The sequence below is a fragment of the Oncorhynchus mykiss genome, chromosome 4 (genome assembly GCF_057628025.1).
Source record: "Oncorhynchus mykiss isolate SJ-2025 chromosome 4, ASM5762802v1, whole genome shotgun sequence".
Classification (NCBI taxonomy): domain Eukaryota; kingdom Metazoa; phylum Chordata; class Actinopteri; order Salmoniformes; family Salmonidae; genus Oncorhynchus; species Oncorhynchus mykiss.
Window position 1 is genome coordinate 10,978,251 of NC_143025.1, and position 21,127 is coordinate 10,999,377.

General features: G+C 39.4%; 7 non-coding genes and 15 pseudogenes across 7 annotated transcripts; all 22 read right to left on the minus strand.

The window, feature by feature from the left end:
- Positions 1 to 704: 704 nt before the first annotated feature.
- On the minus strand, positions 705 to 888 carry LOC149983841 (small nucleolar RNA U3; annotated as a pseudogene).
- A 713-nt stretch (positions 889 to 1,601) lies between these two features.
- On the minus strand, positions 1,602 to 1,817 carry LOC149983842 (small nucleolar RNA U3). Its single transcript, XR_016495714.1, has one exon. It is a non-coding gene; the product is annotated as a small nucleolar RNA U3 (small nucleolar RNA).
- A 787-nt stretch (positions 1,818 to 2,604) lies between these two features.
- Positions 2,605 to 2,788, minus strand: LOC149983843 (small nucleolar RNA U3; annotated as a pseudogene).
- A 713-nt stretch (positions 2,789 to 3,501) lies between these two features.
- LOC149983844 (small nucleolar RNA U3) lies at positions 3,502 to 3,685 on the minus strand (annotated as a pseudogene).
- A 713-nt stretch (positions 3,686 to 4,398) lies between these two features.
- LOC149983845 (small nucleolar RNA U3) lies at positions 4,399 to 4,582 on the minus strand (annotated as a pseudogene).
- A 713-nt stretch (positions 4,583 to 5,295) lies between these two features.
- Positions 5,296 to 5,511, minus strand: LOC149983846 (small nucleolar RNA U3). Its single transcript, XR_016495715.1, has one exon. It is a non-coding gene; the product is annotated as a small nucleolar RNA U3 (small nucleolar RNA).
- Positions 5,512 to 6,298: 787 nt separating this feature from the next.
- LOC149983847 (small nucleolar RNA U3) lies at positions 6,299 to 6,482 on the minus strand (annotated as a pseudogene).
- A 713-nt stretch (positions 6,483 to 7,195) lies between these two features.
- Positions 7,196 to 7,379, minus strand: LOC149983848 (small nucleolar RNA U3; annotated as a pseudogene).
- Positions 7,380 to 8,092: 713 nt separating this feature from the next.
- LOC149983849 (small nucleolar RNA U3) lies at positions 8,093 to 8,308 on the minus strand. Its single transcript, XR_016495729.1, has one exon. It is a non-coding gene; the product is annotated as a small nucleolar RNA U3 (small nucleolar RNA).
- Positions 8,309 to 9,095: 787 nt separating this feature from the next.
- On the minus strand, positions 9,096 to 9,279 carry LOC149983850 (small nucleolar RNA U3; annotated as a pseudogene).
- Positions 9,280 to 9,992: 713 nt separating this feature from the next.
- Positions 9,993 to 10,176, minus strand: LOC149983851 (small nucleolar RNA U3; annotated as a pseudogene).
- Positions 10,177 to 10,889: 713 nt separating this feature from the next.
- LOC149983852 (small nucleolar RNA U3) lies at positions 10,890 to 11,073 on the minus strand (annotated as a pseudogene).
- Positions 11,074 to 11,786: 713 nt separating this feature from the next.
- Positions 11,787 to 12,002, minus strand: LOC149983853 (small nucleolar RNA U3). The gene has a single exon (XR_016495730.1). It is a non-coding gene; the product is annotated as a small nucleolar RNA U3 (small nucleolar RNA).
- Positions 12,003 to 12,789: 787 nt separating this feature from the next.
- Positions 12,790 to 12,973, minus strand: LOC149983854 (small nucleolar RNA U3; annotated as a pseudogene).
- Positions 12,974 to 13,686: 713 nt separating this feature from the next.
- Positions 13,687 to 13,902, minus strand: LOC149983855 (small nucleolar RNA U3). The gene has a single exon (XR_016495731.1). It is a non-coding gene; the product is annotated as a small nucleolar RNA U3 (small nucleolar RNA).
- A 787-nt stretch (positions 13,903 to 14,689) lies between these two features.
- On the minus strand, positions 14,690 to 14,873 carry LOC149983856 (small nucleolar RNA U3; annotated as a pseudogene).
- Positions 14,874 to 15,586: 713 nt separating this feature from the next.
- Positions 15,587 to 15,770, minus strand: LOC149983857 (small nucleolar RNA U3; annotated as a pseudogene).
- Positions 15,771 to 16,483: 713 nt separating this feature from the next.
- On the minus strand, positions 16,484 to 16,667 carry LOC149983858 (small nucleolar RNA U3; annotated as a pseudogene).
- Positions 16,668 to 17,380: 713 nt separating this feature from the next.
- On the minus strand, positions 17,381 to 17,596 carry LOC149983859 (small nucleolar RNA U3). The gene has a single exon (XR_016495732.1). It is a non-coding gene; the product is annotated as a small nucleolar RNA U3 (small nucleolar RNA).
- A 787-nt stretch (positions 17,597 to 18,383) lies between these two features.
- Positions 18,384 to 18,567, minus strand: LOC149983860 (small nucleolar RNA U3; annotated as a pseudogene).
- Positions 18,568 to 19,280: 713 nt separating this feature from the next.
- On the minus strand, positions 19,281 to 19,496 carry LOC149983861 (small nucleolar RNA U3). Its single transcript, XR_016495733.1, has one exon. It is a non-coding gene; the product is annotated as a small nucleolar RNA U3 (small nucleolar RNA).
- Positions 19,497 to 20,283: 787 nt separating this feature from the next.
- LOC149983862 (small nucleolar RNA U3) lies at positions 20,284 to 20,467 on the minus strand (annotated as a pseudogene).
- Between the last annotated feature and the right edge of the window lie 660 nt (positions 20,468 to 21,127).

A 21,127-nucleotide genomic window follows, 5' to 3' on the forward strand; every position in this document is an offset into this window, starting at 1 on the left:
CAGTTGTTGCAATCAAATTATGTTAATTATGGAGAATTGCTAGGTTTCTCAATTGAGAAAAATGGTCAGCGATGCTGGTTGCCAACAGGTAAAATATGACCTAATGTTGATGGACAGCCATCCATATTTCAAAGCCGGTTATTTGTGTTGAATTCTACCCCCTTTTAAACATTGTGTGTTTTAGCTATAGACGTATGGGTTGTACCATCAGATTCGTCTCTGTCTTCTGCATCCAGTGGTACCAAGAGTTAGTCTGTGTGATTAACGGGGGCTGAGATAGAGCTGTGTTTGTGAGACAAAGACGGATTCCGAAGGTGCCCAGGCCCGGGTCTTTTTTTTACAGAAACATCTGTAGAGTCAGAAAGGTTTGAATTACAAACTACTAAAAGCTATCTATGAAAAGCTGAGACTCTATCGAACATGCACATGTAACATGATTTGCTCTATGACGCTCACAAGCTACCAAAAAGTTGTTAGAAAGTACAAGGTTCTTCTACGTATGAAGGTCAAAGGTTGTCCTGAAAGGAACATTTTAAAACTCCTCATTTTGAAGCAAAATATAAGGGCTGGACATGGAGATCAACGAAAGCCAGAAAACGGAAAAGATTATTGCTAGGGTCTCAGGACTGATTCAAGAGGTTTTATTTTACTAACGATAAGGATTTGGGAGACATTTCAGTAGCTTTTATTGTACATGGTTATCATCCACTCAGAACATATTCCCTTCATCCACGTTCATTGAAGAACAAGGAACAGTCATCAAAGGTGGAAGAAAAATGAGCAAGGTCATTTCTAGCCACCAGATTCATGCTCTGAATGGGAATATCTTGAATCGTCATCATGGATAGCGAGATCTACCACTTTAGACACACATTTCTCAAGTAACATTAGCATCAACAGTTGTTGCAATCAAATTATGTTAATTATGGAGAATTGCTAGGTTTCTCAATTGAGAAAAATGGTCAGCGATGCTGGTTGCCAACAGGTAAAATATGACCTAATGTTGATGGACAGCCATCCATATTTCAAAGCCGGTTATTTGTGTTGAATTCTACCCCCTTTTAAACATTGTGTGTTTTAGCTATAGACGTATGGGTTGTACCATCAGATTCGTCTCTGTCTTCTGCATCCAGTGGTACCAAGAGTTAGTCTGTGTGATTAACGGGGGCTGAGATAGAGCTGTGTTTGTGAGACAAAGACGGATTCCGAAGGTGCCCAGGCCCGGGTCTTTTTTTTACAGAAACATCTGTAGAGTCAGAAAGGTTTGAATTACAAACTACTAAAAGCTATCTATGAAAAGCTGAGACTCTATCGAACATGCACATGTAACATGATTTGCTCTATGACGCTCACAAGCTACCAAAAAGTTGTTAGAAAGTACAAGGTTCTTCTACGTATGAAGGTCAAAGGTTGTCCTGAAAGGAACATTTTAAAACTCCTCATTTTGAAGCAAAATATAAGGGCTGGACATGGAGATCAACGAAAGCCAGAAAACGGAAAAGATTATTGCTGGGGTCTCAGGACTGATTCAAGAGGTTTTATTTTACTAACGATAAGGATTTGGGAGACATTTCAGTAGCTTTTATTGTACATGGTTATCATCCACTCAGAACATATTCCCTTCATCCACGTTCATTGAAGAACAAGGAACAGTCATCAAAGGTGGAAGAAAAATGAGCAAGGTCATTTCTAGCCACCAGATTCATGCTCTGAATGGGAATATCTTGAATCGTCATCATGGATAGCGAGATCTACCACTTTATACACACATTTCTCAAGTAACGCACTATAGAAATGATCCCTGAAAGTATAGTCTTGGTGCGTAAGTTGTTGTGATCAAGGTGGAGCATCTTGAAAAGAGCATTTGCACCAGCGGTTTGTGTTGCATTCTCAGCATCAACAGTTGTTGCAATCAAATTATGTTAATTATGGAGAATTGCTAGGTTTCTCAATTGAGAAAAATGGTCAGCGATGCTGGTTGCCAACAGGTAAAATATGACCTAATGTTGATGGACAGCCATCCATATTTCAAAGCCGGTTATTTGTGTTGAATTCTACCCCCTTTTAAACATTGTGTGTTTTAGCTATAGACGTATGGGTTGTACCATCAGATTCGTCTCTGTCTTCTGCATCCAGTGGTACCAAGAGTTAGTCTGTGTGATTAACGGGGGCTGAGATAGAGCTGTGTTTGTGAGACAAAGACGGATTCCGAAGGTGCCCAGGCCCGGGTCTTTTTTTTACAGAAACATCTGTAGAGTCAGAAAGGTTTGAATTACAAACTACTAAAAGCTATCTATGAAAAGCTGAGACTCTATCGAACATGCACATGTAACATGATTTGCTCTATGACGCTCACAAGCTACCAAAAAGTTGTTAGAAAGTACAAGGTTCTTCTACGTATGAAGGTCAAAGGTTGTCCTGAAAGGAACATTTTAAAACTCCTCATTTTGAAGCAAAATATAAGGGCTGGACATGGAGATCAACGAAAGCCAGAAAACGGAAAAGATTATTGCTGGGGTCTCAGGACTGATTCAAGAGGTTTTATTTTACTAACGATAAGGATTTGGGAGACATTTCAGTAGCTTTTATTGTACATGGTTATCATCCACTCAGAACATATTCCCTTCATCCACGTTCATTGAAGAACAAGGAACAGTCATCAAAGGTGGAAGAAAAATGAGCAAGGTCATTTCTAGCCACCAGATTCATGCTCTGAATGGGAATATCTTGAATCGTCATCATGGATAGCGAGATCTACCACTTTAGACACACATTTCTCAAGTAACATTAGCATCAACAGTTGTTGCAATCAAATTATGTTAATTATGGAGAATTGCTAGGTTTCTCAATTGAGAAAAATGGTCAGCGATGCTGGTTGCCAACAGGTAAAATATGACCTAATGTTGATGGACAGCCATCCATATTTCAAAGCCGGTTATTTGTGTTGAATTCTACCCCCTTTTAAACATTGTGTGTTTTAGCTATAGACGTATGGGTTGTACCATCAGATTCGTCTCTGTCTTCTGCATCCAGTGGTACCAAGAGTTAGTCTGTGTGATTAACGGGGGCTGAGATAGAGCTGTGTTTGTGAGACAAAGACGGATTCCGAAGGTGCCCAGGCCCGGGTCTTTTTTTTACAGAAACATCTGTAGAGTCAGAAAGGTTTGAATTACAAACTACTAAAAGCTATCTATGAAAAGCTGAGACTCTATCGAACATGCACATGTAACATGATTTGCTCTATGACGCTCACAAGCTACCAAAAAGTTGTTAGAAAGTACAAGGTTCTTCTATGTATGAAGGTCAAAGGTTGTCCTGAAAGGAACATTTTAAAACTCCTCATTTTGAAGCAAAATATAAGGGCTGGACATGGAGATCAACGAAAGCCAGAAAACGGAAAAGATTATTGCTGGGGTCTCAGGACTGATTCAAGAGGTTTTATTTTACTAACGATAAGGATTTGGGAGACATTTCAGTAGCTTTTATTGTACATGGTTATCATCCACTCAGAACATATTCCCTTCATCCACGTTCATTGAAGAACAAGGAACAGTCATCAAAGGTGGAAGAAAAATGAGCAAGGTCATTTCTAGCCACCAGATTCATGCTCTGAATGGGAATATCTTGAATCGTCATCATGGATAGCGAGATCTACCACTTTAGACACACATTTCTCAAGTAACATTAGCATCAACAGTTGTTGCAATCAAATTATGTTAATTATGGAGAATTGCTAGGTTTCTCAATTGAGAAAAATGGTCAGCGATGCTGGTTGCCAACAGGTAAAATATGACCTAATGTTGATGGACAGCCATCCATATTTCAAAGCCGGTTATTTGTGTTGAATTCTACCCCCTTTTAAACATTGTGTGTTTTAGCTATAGACGTATGGGTTGTACCATCAGATTCGTCTCTGTCTTCTGCATCCAGTGGTACCAAGAGTTAGTCTGTGTGATTAACGGGGGCTGAGATAGAGCTGTGTTTGTGAGACAAAGACGGATTCCGAAGGTGCCCAGGCCCGGGTCTTTTTTTTACAGAAACATCTGTAGAGTCAGAAAGGTTTGAATTACAAACTACTAAAAGCTATCTATGAAAAGCTGAGACTCTATCGAACATGCACATGTAACATGATTTGCTCTATGACGCTCACAAGCTACCAAAAAGTTGTTAGAAAGTACAAGGTTCTTCTACGTATGAAGGTCAAAGGTTGTCCTGAAAGGAACATTTTAAAACTCCTCATTTTGAAGCAAAATATAAGGGCTGGACATGGAGATCAACGAAAGCCAGAAAACGGAAAAGATTATTGCTGGGGTCTCAGGACTGATTCAAGAGGTTTTATTTTACTAACGATAAGGATTTGGGAGACATTTCAGTAGCTTTTATTGTACATGGTTATCATCCACTCAGAACATATTCCCTTCATCCACGTTCATTGAAGAACAAGGAACAGTCATCAAAGGTGGAAGAAAAATGAGCAAGGTCATTTCTAGCCACCAGATTCATGCTCTGAATGGGAATATCTTGAATCGTCATCATGGATAGCGAGATCTACCACTTTAGACACACATTTCTCAAGTAACATTAGCATCAACAGTTGTTGCAATCAAATTATGTTAATTATGGAGAATTGCTAGGTTTCTCAATTGAGAAAAATGGTCAGCGATGCTGGTTGCCAACAGGTAAAATATGACCTAATGTTGATGGACAGCCATCCATATTTCAAAGCCGGTTATTTGTGTTGAATTCTACCCCCTTTTAAACATTGTGTGTTTTAGCTATAGACGTATGGGTTGTACCATCAGATTCGTCTCTGTCTTCTGCATCCAGTGGTACCAAGAGTTAGTCTGTGTGATTAACGGGGGCTGAGATAGAGCTGTGTTGTTGAGACAAAGACGGATTCCGAAGGTGCCCAGGCCCGGGTCTTTTTTTTACAGAAACATCTGTAGAGTCAGAAAGGTTTGAATTACAAACTACTAAAAGCTATCTATGAAAAGCTGAGACTCTATCGAACATGCACATGTAACATGATTTGCTCTATGACGCTCACAAGCTACCAAAAAGTTGTTAGAAAGTACAAGGTTCTTCTACGTATGAAGGTCAAAGGTTGTCCTGAAAGGAACATTTTAAAACTCCTCATTTTGAAGCAAAATATAAGGGCTGGACATGGAGATCAACGAAAGCCAGAAAACGGAAAAGATTATTGCTGGGGTCTCAGGACTGATTCAAGAGGTTTTATTTTACTAACGATAAGGATTTGGGAGACATTTCAGTAGCTTTTATTGTACATGGTTATCATCCACTCAGAACATATTCCCTTCATCCACGTTCATTGAAGAACAAGGAACAGTCATCAAAGGTGGAAGAAAAATGAGCAAGGTCATTTCTAGCCACCAGATTCATGCTCTGAATGGGAATATCTTGAATCGTCATCATGGATAGCGAGATCTACCACTTTATACACACATTTCTCAAGTAACGCACTATAGAAATGATCCCTGAAAGTATAGTCTTGGTGCGTAAGTTGTTGTGATCAAGGTGGAGCATCTTGAAAAGAGCATTTGCACCAGCGGTTTGTGTTGCATTCTCAGCATCAACAGTTGTTGCAATCAAATTATGTTAATTATGGAGAATTGCTAGGTTTCTCAATTGAGAAAAATGGTCAGCGATGCTGGTTGCCAACAGGTAAAATATGACCTAATGTTGATGGACAGCCATCCATATTTCAAAGCCGGTTATTTGTGTTGAATTCTACCCCCTTTTAAACATTGTGTGTTTTAGCTATAGACGTATGGGTTGTACCATCAGATTCGTCTCTGTCTTCTGCATCCAGTGGTACCAAGAGTTAGTCTGTGTGATTAACGGGGGCTGAGATAGAGCTGTGTTTGTGAGACAAAGACGGATTCCGAAGGTGCCCAGGCCCGGGTCTTTTTTTTACAGAAACATCTGTAGAGTCAGAAAGGTTTGAATTACAAACTACTAAAAGCTATCTATGAAAAGCTGAGACTCTATCGAACATGCACATGTAACATGATTTGCTCTATGACGCTCACAAGCTACCAAAAAGTTGTTAGAAAGTACAAGGTTCTTCTACGTATGAAGGTCAAAGGTTGTCCTGAAAGGAACATTTTAAAACTCCTCATTTTGAAGCAAAATATAAGGGCTGGACATGGAGATCAACGAAAGCCAGAAAACGGAAAAGATTATTGCTGGGGTCTCAGGACTGATTCAAGAGGTTTTATTTTACTAACGATAAGGATTTGGGAGACATTTCAGTAGCTTTTATTGTACATGGTTATCATCCACTCAGAACATATTCCCTTCATCCACGTTCATTGAAGAACAAGGAACAGTCATCAAAGGTGGAAGAAAAATGAGCAAGGTCATTTCTAGCCACCAGATTCATGCTCTGAATGGGAATATCTTGAATCGTCATCATGGATAGCGAGATCTACCACTTTAGACACACATTTCTCAAGTAACATTAGCATCAACAGTTGTTGCAATCAAATTATGTTAATTATGGAGAATTGCTAGGTTTCTCAATTGAGAAAAATGGTCAGCGATGCTGGTTGCCAACAGGTAAAATATGACCTAATGTTGATGGACAGCCATCCATATTTCAAAGCCGGTTATTTGTGTTGAATTCTACCCCCTTTTAAACATTGTGTGTTTTAGCTATAGACGTATGGGTTGTACCATCAGATTCGTCTCTGTCTTCTGCATCCAGTGGTACCAAGAGTTAGTCTGTGTGATTAACGGGGGCTGAGATAGAGCTGTGTTTGTGAGACAAAGACGGATTCCGAAGGTGCCCAGGCCCGGGTCTTTTTTTTACAGAAACATCTGTAGAGTCAGAAAGGTTTGAATTACAAACTACTAAAAGCTATCTATGAAAAGCTGAGACTCTATCGAACATGCACATGTAACATGATTTGCTCTATGACGCTCACAAGCTACCAAAAAGTTGTTAGAAAGTACAAGGTTCTTCTACGTATGAAGGTCAAAGGTTGTCCTGAAAGGAACATTTTAAAACTCCTCATTTTGAAGCAAAATATAAGGGCTGGACATGGAGATCAACGAAAGCCAGAAAACGGAAAAGATTATTGCTGGGGTCTCAGGACTGATTCAAGAGGTTTTATTTTACTAACGATAAGGATTTGGGAGACATTTCAGTAGCTTTTATTGTACATGGTTATCATCCACTCAGAACATATTCCCTTCATCCACGTTCATTGAAGAACAAGGAACAGTCATCAAAGGTGGAAGAAAAATGAGCAAGGTCATTTCTAGCCACCAGATTCATGCTCTGAATGGGAATATCTTGAATCGTCATCATGGATAGCGAGATCTACCACTTTAGACACACATTTCTCAAGTAACATTAGCATCAACAGTTGTTGCAATCAAATTATGTTAATTATGGAGAATTGCTAGGTTTCTCAATTGAGAAAAATGGTCAGCGATGCTGGTTGCCAACAGGTAAAATATGACCTAATGTTGATGGACAGCCATCCATATTTCAAAGCCGGTTATTTGTGTTGAATTCTACCCCCTTTTAAACATTGTGTGTTTTAGCTATAGACGTATGGGTTGTACCATCAGATTCGTCTCTGTCTTCTGCATCCAGTGGTACCAAGAGTTAGTCTGTGTGATTAACGGGGGCTGAGATAGAGCTGTGTTTGTGAGACAAAGACGGATTCCGAAGGTGCCCAGGCCCGGGTCTTTTTTTTAAAGAAACATCTGTAGAGTCAGAAAGGTTTGAATTACAAACTACTAAAAGCTATCTATGAAAAGCTGAGACTCTATCGAACATGCACATGTAACATGTTTTGCTCTATGACGCTCACAAGCTACCAAAACGTTGTTAGAAAGTACAAGGTTCTTCTACGTATGAAGGTCAAAGGTTGTCCTGAAAGGAAAATTTTAAAACTCCTCATTTTGAAGCAAAATATAAGGGCTGGACATGGAGATCAACGAAAGCCAGAAAACGGAAAAGATTATTGCTGGGGTCTCAGGACTGATTCAAGAGGTTTTATTTTACTAACGATAAGGATTTGGGAGACATTTCAGTAGCTTTTATTGTACATGGTTATCATCCACTCAGAACATATTCCCTTCATCCACATTCATTGAAGAACAAGGAACAGTCATCAAAGGTGGAAGAAAAATGAGCAAGGTCATTTCTAGCCACCAGATTCATGCTCTGAATGGGAATATCTTGAATCGTCATCATGGATAGCGAGATCTACCACTTTATACACACATTTCTCAAGTAACGCACTATAGAAATGATCCCTGAAAGTATAGTCTTGGTGCGTAAGTTGTTGTGATCAAGGTGGAGCATCTTGAAAAGAGCATTTGCACCAGCGGTTTGTGTTGCATTCTCAGCATCAACAGTTGTTGCAATCAAATTATGTTAATTATGGAGAATTGCTAGGTTTCTCAATTGAGAAAAATGGTCAGCGATGCTGGTTGCCAACAGGTAAAATATGACCTAATGTTGATGGACAGCCATCCATATTTCAAAGCCGGTTATTTGTGTTGAATTCTACCCCCTTTTAAACATTGTGTGTTTTAGCTATAGACGTATGGGTTGTACCATCAGATTCGTCTCTGTCTTCTGCATCCAGTGGTACCAAGAGTTAGTCTGTGTGATTAACGGGGGCTGAGATAGAGCTGTGTTTGTGAGACAAAGACGGATTCCGAAGGTGCCCAGGCCCGGGTCTTTTTTTTACAGAAACATCTGTAGAGTCAGAAAGGTTTGAATTACAAACTACTAAAAGCTATCTATGAAAAGCTGAGACTCTATCGAACATGCACATGTAACATGATTTGCTCTATGACGCTCACAAGCTACCAAAAAGTTGTTAGAAAGTACAAGGTTCTTCTACGTATGAAGGTCAAAGGTTGTCCTGAAAGGAACATTTTAAAACTCCTCATTTTGAAGCAAAATATAAGGGCTGGACATGGAGATCAACGAAAGCCAGAAAACGGAAAAGATTATTGCTGGGGTCTCAGGACTGATTCAAGAGGTTTTATTTTACTAACGATAAGGATTTGGGAGACATTTCAGTAGCTTTTATTGTACATGGTTATCATCCACTCAGAACATATTCCCTTCATCCACGTTCATTGAAGAACAAGGAACAGTCATCAAAGGTGGAAGAAAAATGAGCAAGGTCATTTCTAGCCACCAGATTCATGCTCTGAATGGGAATATCTTGAATCGTCATCATGGATAGCGAGATCTACCACTTTAGACACACATTTCTCAAGTAACATTAGCATCAACAGTTGTTGCAATCAAATTATGTTAATTATGGAGAATTGCTAGGTTTCTCAATTGAGAAAAATGGTCAGCGATGCTGGTTGCCAACAGGTAAAATATGACCTAATGTTGATGGACAGCCATCCATATTTCAAAGCCGGTTATTTGTGTTGAATTCTACCCCCTTTTAAACATTGTGTGTTTTAGCTATAGACGTATGGGTTGTACCATCAGATTCGTCTCTGTCTTCTGCATCCAGTGGTAACAAGAGTTAGTCTGTGTGATTAACGGGGGCTGAGATAGAGCTGTGTTTGTGAGACAAAGACGGATTCAGAAGGTGCCCAGGCCCGGGTCTTTTTTTTAAAGAAACATCTGTAGAGTCAGAAAGGTTTGAATTACAAACTACTAAAAGCTATCTATGAAAAGCTGAGACTCTATCGAACATGCACATGTAACATGATTTGCTCTATGACGCTCACAAGCTACCAAAAAGTTGTTAGAAAGTACAAGGTTCTTCTACGTATGAAGGTCAAAGGTTGTCCTGAAAGTAACATTTTAAAACTCCTCATTTTGAAGCAAAATATAAGGGCTGGACATGGAGATCAACGAAAGCCAGAAAACGGAAAAGATTATTGCTGGGGTCTCAGGACTGATTCAAGAGGTTTTATTTTACTAACGATAAGGATTTGGGAGACATTTCAGTAGCTTTTATTGTACATGGTTATCATCCACTCAGAACATATTCCCTTCATCCACGTTCATTGAAGAACAAGGAACAGTCATCAAAGGTGGAAGAAAAATGAGCAAGGTCATTTCTAGCCACCAGATTCATGCTCTGAATGGGAATATCTTGAATCGTCATCATGGATAGCGAGATCTACCACTTTAGACACACATTTCTCAAGTAACATTAGCATCAACAGTTGTTGCAATCAAATTATGTTAATTATGGAGAATTGCTAGGTTTCTCAATTGAGAAAAATGGTCAGCGATGCTGGTTGCCAACAGGTAAAATATGACCTAATGTTGATGGACAGCCATCCATATTTCAAAGCCGGTTATTTGTGTTGAATTCTACCCCCTTTTAAACATTGTGTGTTTTAGCTATAGACGTATGGGTTGTACCATCAGATTCGTCTCTGTCTTCTGCATCCAGTGGTACCAAGAGTTAGTCTGTGTGATTAACGGGGGCTGAGATAGAGCTGTGTTTGTGAGACAAAGACGGATTCCGAAGGTGCCCAGGCCCGGGTCTTTTTTTTACAGAAACATCTGTAGAGTCAGAAAGGTTTGAATTACAAACTACTAAAAGCTATCTATGAAAAGCTGAGACTCTATCGAACATGCACATGTAACATGATTTGCTCTATGACGCTCACAAGCTACCAAAAAGTTGTTAGAAAGTACAAGGTTCTTCTACGTATGAAGGTCAAAGGTTGTCCTGAAAGGAAAATTTTAAAACTCCTCATTTTGAAGCAAAATGTAAGGGCTGGACATGGAGATCAACGAAAGCCAGAAAACGGAAAAGATTATTGCTGGGGTCTCAGGACTGATTCAAGAGGTTTTATTTTACTAACGATAAGGATTTGGGAGACATTTCAGTAGCTTTTATTGTACATGGTTATCATCCACTCAGAACATATTCCCTTCATCCACATTCATTGAAGAACAAGGAACAGTCATCAAAGGTGGAAGAAAAATGAGCAAGGTCATTTCTAGCCACCAGATTCATGCTCTGAATGGGAATATCTTGAATCGTCATCATGGATAGCGAGATCTACCACTTTAGACACACATTTCTCAAGTAACATTAGCATCAACAGTTGTTGCAATCAAATTATGTTAATTATGGAGAATTGCTAGGTTTCTCAATTGAGAAAAATGGTCAGCGATGCTGGTTGCCAACAGGTAAAATATGACCTAATGTTGATGGACAGCCATCCATATTTCAAAGCCGGTTATTTGTGTTGAATTCTACCCCCTTTTAAACATTGTGTGTTTTAGCTATAGACGTATGGGTTGTACCATCAGATTCGTCTCTGTCTTCTGCATCCAGTGGTACCAAGAGTTAGTCTGTGTGATTAACGGGGGCTGAGATAGAGCTGTGTTTGTGAGACAAAGACGGATTCCGAAGGTGCCCAGGCCCGGGTCTTTTTTTTAAAGAAACATCTGTAGAGTCAGAAAGGTTTGAATTACAAACTACTAAAAGCTATCTATGAAAAGCTGAGACTCTATCGAACATGCACATGTAACATGTTTTGCTCTATGACGCTCACAAGCTACCAAAACGTTGTTAGAAAGTACAAGGTTCTTCTACGTATGAAGGTCAAAGGTTGTCCTGAAAGGAAAATTTTAAAACTCCTCATTTTGAAGCAAAATATAAGGGCTGGACATGGAGATCAACGAAAGCCAGAAAACGGAAAAGATTATCGCTGGGGTCTCAGGACTGATTCAAGAGGTTTTATTTTACTAACGATAAGGATTTGGGAGACATTTCAGTAGCTTTTATTGTACATGGTTATCATCCACTCAGAACATATTCCCTTCATCCACATTCATTGAAGAACAAGGAACAGTCATCAAAGGTGGAAGAAAAATGAGCAAGGTCATTTCTAGCCACCAGATTCATGCTCTGAATGGGAATATCTTGAATCGTCATCATGGATAGCGAGATCTACCACTTTATACACACATTTCTCAAGTAACGCACTATAGAAATGATCCCTGAAAGTATAGTCTTGGTGCGTAAGTTGTTGTGATCAAGGTGGAGCATCTTGAAAAGAGCATTTGCACCAGCGGTTTGTGTTGCATTCTCAGCATCAACAGTTGTTGCAATCAAATTATGTTAATTATGGAGAATTGCTAGGTTTCTCAATTGAGAAAAATGGTCAGCGATGCTGGTTGCCAACAGGTAAAATATGACCTAATGTTGATGGACAGCCATCCATATTTCAAAGCCGGTTATTTGTGTTGAATTCTACCCCCTTTTAAACATTGTGTGTTTTAGCTATAGACGTATGGGTTGTACCATCAGATTCGTCTCTGTCTTCTGCATCCAGTGGTACCAAGAGTTAGTCTGTGTGATTAACGGGGGCTGAGATAGAGCTGTGTTTGTGAGACAAAGACGGATTCCGAAGGTGCCCAGGCCCGGGTCTTTTTTTTACAGAAACATCTGTAGAGTCAGAAAGGTTTGAATTACAAACTACTAAAAGCTATCTATGAAAAGCTGAGACTCTATCGAACATGCACATGTAACATGATTTGCTCTATGACGCTCACAAGCTACCAAAAAGTTGTTAGAAAGTACAAGGTTCTTCTACGTATGAAGGTCAAAGGTTGTCCTGAAAGGAAAATTTTAAAACTCCTCATTTTGAAGCAAAATGTAAGGGCTGGACATGGAGATCAACGAAAGCCAGAAAACGGAAAAGATTATTGCTGGGGTCTCAGGACTGATTCAAGAGGTTTTATTTTACTAACGATAAGGATTTGGGAGACATTTCAGTAGCTTTTATTGTACATGGTTATCATCCACTCAGAACATATTCCCTTCATCCACATTCATTGAAGAACAAGGAACAGTCATCAAAGGTGGAAGAAAAATGAGCAAGGTCATTTCTAGCCACCAGATTCATGCTCTGAATGGGAATATCTTGAATCGTCATCATGGATAGCGAGATCTACCACTTTAGACACACATTTCTCAAGTAACATTAGCATCAACAGTTGTTGCAATCAAATTATGTTAATTATGGAGAATTGCTAGGTTTCTCAATTGAGAAAAATGGTCAGCGATGCTGGTTGCCAACAGGTAAAATATGACCTAATGTTGATGGACAGCCATCCATATTTCAAAGCCGGTTATTTGTGTTGAATTCTACCCCCTTTTAAACATTGTGTGTTTTAGCTATAGACGTATGGGTTGTACCATCAGATTCGTCTCTGTCTTCTGCATCCAGTGGTACCAAGAGTTAGTCTGTGTGATTAACGGGGGCTGAGATAGAGCTGTGTTTGTGAGACAAAGACGGATTCCGAAGGTGCCCAGGCCCGGGTCTTTTTTTTAAAGAAACATCTGTAGAGTCAGAAAGGTTTGAATTACAAACTACTAAAAGCTATCTATGAAAAGCTGAGACTCTATCGAACATGCACATGTAACATGTTTTGCTCTATGACGCTCACAAGCTACCAAAACGTTGTTAGAAAGTACAAGGTTCTTCTACGTATGAAGGTCAAAGGTTGTCCTGAAAGGAAAATTTTAAAACTCCTCATTTTGAAGCAAAATATAAGGGCTGGACATGGAGATCAACGAAAGCCAGAAAACGGAAAAGATTATCGCTGGGGTCTCAGGACTGATTCAAGAGGTTTTATTTTACTAACGATAAGGATTTGGGAGACATTTCAGTAGCTTTTATTGTACATGGTTATCATCCACTCAGAACATATTCCCTTCATCCACATTCATTGAAGAACAAGGAACAGTCATCAAAGGTGGAAGAAAAATGAGCAAGGTCATTTCTAGCCACCAGATTCATGCTCTGAATGGGAATATCTTGAATCGTCATCATGGATAGCGAGATCTACCACTTTATACACACATTTCTCAAGTAACGCACTATAGAAATGATCCCTGAAAGTATAGTCTTGGTGCGTAAGTTGTTGTGATCAAGGTGGAGCATCTTGAAAAGAGCATTTGCACCAGCGGTTTGTGTTGCATTCTCAGCATCAACAGTTGTTGCAATCAAATTATGTTAATTATGGAGAATTGCTAGGTTTCTCAATTGAGAAAAATGGTCAGCGATGCTGGTTGCCAACAGGTAAAATATGACCTAATGTTGATGGACAGCCATCCATATTTCAAAGCCGGTTATTTGTGTTGAATTCTACCCCCTTTTAAACATTGTGTGTTTTAGCTATAGACGTATGGGTTGTACCATCAGATTCGTCTCTGTCTTCTGCATCCAGTGGTACCAAGAGTTAGTCTGTGTGATTAACGGGGGCTGAGATAGAGCTGTGTTTGTGAGACAAAGACGGATTCCGAAGGTGCCCAGGCCCGGGTCTTTTTTTTACAGAAACATCTGTAGAGTCAGAAAGGTTTGAATTACAAACTACTAAAAGCTATCTATGAAAAGCTGAGACTCTATCGAACATGCACATGTAACATGATTTGCTCTATGACGCTCACAAGCTACCAAAAAGTTGTTAGAAAGTACAAGGTTCTTCTACGTATGAAGGTCAAAGGTTGTCCTGAAAGGAACATTTTAAAACTCCTCATTTTGAAGCAAAATATAAGGGCTGGACATGGAGATACACGAAAGCCAGAAAACGGAAAAGATTATTGCTGGGGTCTCAGGACTGATTCAAGAGGTTTTATTTTACTAACGATAAGGATTTGGGAGACATTTCAGTAGCTTTTATTGTACATGGTTATCATCCACTCAGAACATATTCCCTTCATCCACGTTCATTGAAGAACAAGGAACAGTCATCAAAGGTGGAAGAAAAATGAGCAAGGTCATTTCTAGCCACCAGATTCATGCTCTGAATGGGAATATCTTGAATCGTCATCATGGATAGCGAGATCTACCACTTTAGACACACATTTCTCAAGTAACATTAGCATCAACAGTTGTTGCAATCAAATTATGTTAATTATGGAGAATTGCTAGGTTTCTCAATTGAGAAAAATGGTCAGCGATGCTGGTTGCCAACAGGTAAAATATGACCTAATGTTGATGGACAGCCATCCATATTTCAAAGCCGGTTATTTGTGTTGAATTCTACCCCCTTTTAAACATTGTGTGTTTTAGCTATAGACGTATGGGTTGTACCATCAGATTCGTCTCTGTCTTCTGCATCCAGTGGTACCAAGAGTTAGTCTGTGTGATTAACGGGGGCTGAGATAGAGCTGTGTTTGTGAGACAAAGACGGATTCCGAAGGTGCCCAGGCCCGGGTCTTTTTTTTACAGAAACATCTGTAGAGTCAGAAAGGTTTGAATTACAAACTACTAAAAGCTATCTATGAAAAGCTGAGACTCTATCGAACATGCACATGTAACATGATTTGCTCTATGACGCTCACAAGCTACCAAAAAGTTGTTAGAAAGTACAAGGTTCTTCTACGTATGAAGGTCAAAGGTTGTCCTGAAAGGAAAATTTTAAAACTCCTCATTTTGAAGCAAAATATAAGGGCTGGACATGGAGATCAACGAAAGCCAGAAAACGGAAAAGATTATTGCTGGGGTCTCAGGACTGATTCAAGAGGTTTTATTTTACTAACGATAAGGATTTGGGAGACATTTCAGTAGCTTTTATTGTACATGGTTATCATCCACTCAGAACATATTCCCTTCATCCACATTCATTGAAGAACAAGGAACAGTCATCAAAGGTGGAAGAAAAATGAGCAAGGTCATTTCTAGCCACCAGATTCATGCTCTGAATGGGAATATCTTGAATCGTCATCATGGATAGCGAGATCTACCACTTTAGACACACATTTCTCAAGTAACATTAGCATCAACAGTTGTTGCAATCAAATTATGTTAATTATGGAGAATTGCTAGGTTTCTCAATTGAGAAAAATGGTCAGCGATGCTGGTTGCCAACAGGTAAAATATGACCTAATGTTGATGGACAGCCATCCATATTTCAAAGCCGGTTATTTGTGTTGAATTCTACCCCCTTTTAAACATTGTGTGTTTTAGCTATAGACGTATGGGTTGTACCATCAGATTCGTCTCTGTCTTCTGCATCCAGTGGTACCAAGAGTTAGTCTGTGTGATTAACGGGGGCTGAGATAGAGCTGTGTTTGTGAGACAAAGACGGATTCCGAAGGTGCCCAGGCCCGGGTCTTTTTTTTACAGAAACATCTGTAGAGTCAGAAAGGTTTGAATTACAAACTACTAAAAGCTATCTATGAAAAGCTGAGACTCTATCGAACATGCACATGTAACATGATTTGCTCTATGACGCTCACAAGCTACCAAAAAGTTGTTAGAAAGTACAAGGTTCTTCTACGTATGAAGGTCAAAGGTTGTCCTGAAAGGAACATTTTAAAACTCCTCATTTTGAAGCAAAATATAAGGGCTGGACATGGAGATCAACGAAAGCCAGAAAACGGAAAAGATTATTGCTGGGGTCTCAGGACTGATTCAAGAGGTTTTATTTTACTAACGATAAGGATTTGGGAGACATTTCAGTAGCTTTTATTGTACATGGTTATCATCCACTCAGAACATATTCCCTTCATCCACGTTCATTGAAGAACAAGGAACAGTCATCAAAGGTGGAAGAAAAATGAGCAAGGTCATTTCTAGCCACCAGATTCATGCTCTGAATGGGAATATCTTGAATCGTCATCATGGATAGCGAGATCTACCACTTTAGACACACATTTCTCAAGTAACATTAGCATCAACAGTTGTTGCAATCAAATTATGTTAATTATGGAGAATTGCTAGGTTTCTCAATTGAGAAAAATGGTCAGCGATGCTGGTTGCCAACAGGTAAAATATGACCTAATGTTGATGGACAGCCATCCATATTTCAAAGCCGGTTATTTGTGTTGAATTCTACCCCCTTTTAAACATTGTGTGTTTTAGCTATAGACGTATGGGTTGTACCATCAGATTCGTCTCTGTCTTCTGCATCCAGTGGTACCAAGAGTTAGTCTGTGTGATTAACGGGGGCTGAGATAGAGCTGTGTTTGTGAGACAAAGACGGATTCCGAAGGTGCCCAGGCCCGGGTCTTTTTTTTACAGAAACATCTGTAGAGTCAGAAAGGTTTGAATTACAAACTACTAAAAGCTATCTATGAAAAGCTGAGACTCTATCGAACATGCACATGTAACATGATTTGCTCTATGACGCTCACAAGCTACCAAAAAGTTGTTAGAAAGTACAAGGTTCTTCTACGTATGAAGGTCAAAGGTTGTCCTGAAAGGAAAATTTTAAAACTCCTCATTTTGAAGCAAAATATAAGGGCTGGACATGGAGATCAACGAAAGCCAGAAAACGGAAAAGATTATTGCTGGGGTCTCAGGACTGATTCAAGAGGTTTTATTTTACTAACGATAAGGATTTGGGAGACATTTCAGTAGCTTTTATTGTACATGGTTATCATCCACTCAGAACATATTCCCTTCATCCACATTCATTGAAGAACAAGGAACAGTCATCAAAGGTGGAAGAAAAATGAGCAAGGTCATTTCTAGCCACCAGATTCATGCTCTGAATGGGAATATCTTGAATCGTCATCATGGATAGCGAGATCTACCACTTTATACACACATTTCTCAAGTAACGCACTATAGAAATGATCCCTGAAAGTATAGTCTTGGTGCGTAAGTTGTTGTGATCAAGGTGGAGCATCTTGAAAAGAGCATTTGCACCAGCGGTTTGTGTTGCATTCTCAGCATCAACAGTTGTTGCAATCAAATTATGTTAATTATGGAGAATTGCTAGGTTTCTCAATTGAGAAAAATGGTCAGCGATGCTGGTTGCCAACAGGTAAAATATGACCTAATGTTGATGGACAGCCATCCATATTTCAAAGCCGGTTATTTGTGTTGAATTCTACCCCCTTTTAAACATTGTGTGTTTTAGCTATAGACGTATGGGTTGTACCATCAGATTCGTCTCTGTCTTCTGCATCCAGTGGTACCAAGAGTTAGTCTGTGTGATTAACGGGGGCTGAGATAGAGCTGTGTTTGTGAGACAAAGACGGATTCCGAAGGTGCCCAGGCCCGGGTCTTTTTTTTACAGAAACATCTGTAGAGTCAGAAAGGTTTGAATTACAAACTACTAAAAGCTATCTATGAAAAGCTGAGACTCTATCGAACATGCACATGTAACATGATTTGCTCTATGACGCTCACAAGCTACCAAAAAGTTGTTAGAAAGTACAAGGTTCTTCTACGTATGAAGGTCAAAGGTTGTCCTGAAAGGAACATTTTAAAACTCCTCATTTTGAAGCAAAATATAAGGGCTGGACATGGAGATCAACGAAAGCCAGAAAACGGAAAAGATTATTGCTGGGGTCTCAGGACTGATTCAAGAGGTTTTATTTTACTAACGATAAGGATTTGGGAGACATTTCAGTAGCTTTTATTGTACATGGTTATCATCCACTCAGAACATATTCCCTTCATCCACGTTCATTGAAGAACAAGGAACAGTCATCAAAGGTGGAAGAAAAATGAGCAAGGTCATTTCTAGCCACCAGATTCATGCTCTGAATGGGAATATCTTGAATCGTCATCATGGATAGCGAGATCTACCACTTTAGACACACATTTCTCAAGTAACATTAGCATCAACAGTTGTTGCAATCAAATTATGTTAATTATGGAGAATTGCTAGGTTTCTCAATTGAGAAAAATGGTCAGCGATGCTGGTTGCCAACAGGTAAAATATGACCTAATGTTGATGGACAGCCATCCATATTTCAAAGCCGGTTATTTGTGTTGAATTCTACCCCCTTTTAAACATTGTGTGTTTTAGCTATAGACGTATGGGTTGTACCATCAGATTCGTCTCTGTCTTCTGCATCCAGTGGTACCAAGAGTTAGTCTGTGTGATTAACGGGGGCTGAGATAGAGCTGTGTTTGTGAGACAAAGACGGATTCCGAAGGTGCCCAGGCCCGGGTCTTTTTTTTAAAGAAACATCTGTAGAGTCAGAAAGGTTTGAATTACAAACTACTAAAAGCTATCTATGAAAAGCTGAGACTCTATCGAACATGCACATGTAACATGTTTTGCTCTATGACGCTCACAAGCTACCAAAACGTTGTTAGAAAGTACAAGGTTCTTCTACGTATGAAGGTCAAAGGTTGTCCTGAAAGGAAAATTTTAAAACTCCTCATTTTGAAGCAAAATATAAGGGCTGGACATGGAGATCAACGAAAGCCAGAAAACGGAAAAGATTATTGCTGGGGTCTCAGGACTGATTCAAGAGGTTTTATTTTACTAACGATAAGGATTTGGGAGACATTTCAGTAGCTTTTATTGTACATGGTTATCATCCACTCAGAACATATTCCCTTCATCCACATTCATTGAAGAACAAGGAACAGTCATCAAAGGTGGAAGAAAAATGAGCAAGGTCATTTCTAGCCACCAGATTCATGCTCTGAATGGGAATATCTTGAATCGTCATCATGGATAGCGAGATCTACCACTTTATACACACATTTCTCAAGTAACGCACTATAGAAATGATCCCTGAAAGTATAGTCTTGGTGCGTAAGTTGTTGTGATCAAGGTGGAGCATCTTGAAAAGAGCATTTGCACCAGCGGTTTGTGTTGCATTCTCAGCATCAACAGTTGTTGCAATCAAATTATGTTAATTATGGAGAATTGCTAGGTTTCTCAATTGAGAAAAATGGTCAGCGATGCTGGTTGCCAACAGGTAAAATATGACCTAATGTTGATGGACAGCCATCCATATTTCAAAGCCGGTTATTTGTGTTGAATTCTACCCCCTTTTAAACATTGTGTGTTTTAGCTATAGACGTATGGGTTGTACCATCAGATTCGTCTCTGTCTTCTGCATCCAGTGGTACCAAGAGTTAGTCTGTGTGATTAACGGGGGCTGAGATAGAGCTGTGTTTGTGAGACAAAGACGGATTCCGAAGGTGCCCAGGCCCGGGTCTTTTTTTTACAGAAACATCTGTAGAGTCAGAAAGGTTTGAATTACAAACTACTAAAAGCTATCTATGAAAAGCTGAGACTCTATCGAACATGCACATGTAACATGATTTGCTCTATGACGCTCACAAGCTACCAAAAAGTTGTTAGAAAGTACAAGGTTCTTCTACGTATGAAGGTCAAAGGTTGTCCTGAAAGGAACATTTTAAAACTCCTCATTTTGAAGCAAAATATAAGGGCTGGACATGGAGATCAACGAAAGCCAGAAAACGGAAAAGATTATTGCTGGGGTCTCAGGACTGATTCAAGAGGTTTTATTTTACTAACGATAAGGATTTGGGAGACATTTCAGTAGCTTTTATTGTACATGGTTATCATCCACTCAGAACATATTCCCTTCATCCACGTTCATTGAAGAACAAGGAACAGTCATCAAAGGTGGAAGAAAAATGAGCAAGGTCATTTCTAGCCACCAGATTCATGCTCTGAATGGGAATATCTTGAATCGTCATCATGGATAGCGAGATCTACCACTTTAGACACACATTTCTCAAGTAACATTAGCATCAACAGTTGTTGCAATCAAATTATGTTAATTATGGAGAATTGCTAGGTTTCTCAATTGAGAAAAATGGTCAGCGATGCTGGTTGCCAACAGGTAAAATATGACCTAATGTTGATGGACAGCCATCCATATTTCAAAGCCGGTTATTTGTGTTGAATTCTACCCCCTTTTAAACATTGTGTGTTTTAGCTATAGACGTATGGGTTGTACCATCAGATTCGTCTCTGTCTTCTGCATCCAGTGGTACCAAGAGTTAGTCTGTGTGATTAACGGGGGCTGAGATAGAGCTGTGTTTGTGAGACAAAGACGGATTCCGAAGGTGCCCAGGCCCGGGTCTTTTTTTTACAGAAACATCTGTAGAGTCAGAAAGGTTTGAATTACAAACTACTAAAAGCTATCTATGAAAAGCTGAGACTCTATCGAACATGCACATGTAACATGATTTGCTCTATGACGCTCACAAGCTACCAAAAAGTTGTTAGAAAGTACAAGGTTCTTCTACGTATGAAGGTCAAAGGTTGTCCTGAAAGGAAAATTTTAAAACTCCTCATTTTGAAGCAAAATATAAGGGCTGGACATGGAGATCAACGAAAGCCAGAAAACGGAAAAGATTATTGCTGGGGTCTCAGGACTGATTCAAGAGGTTTTATTTTACT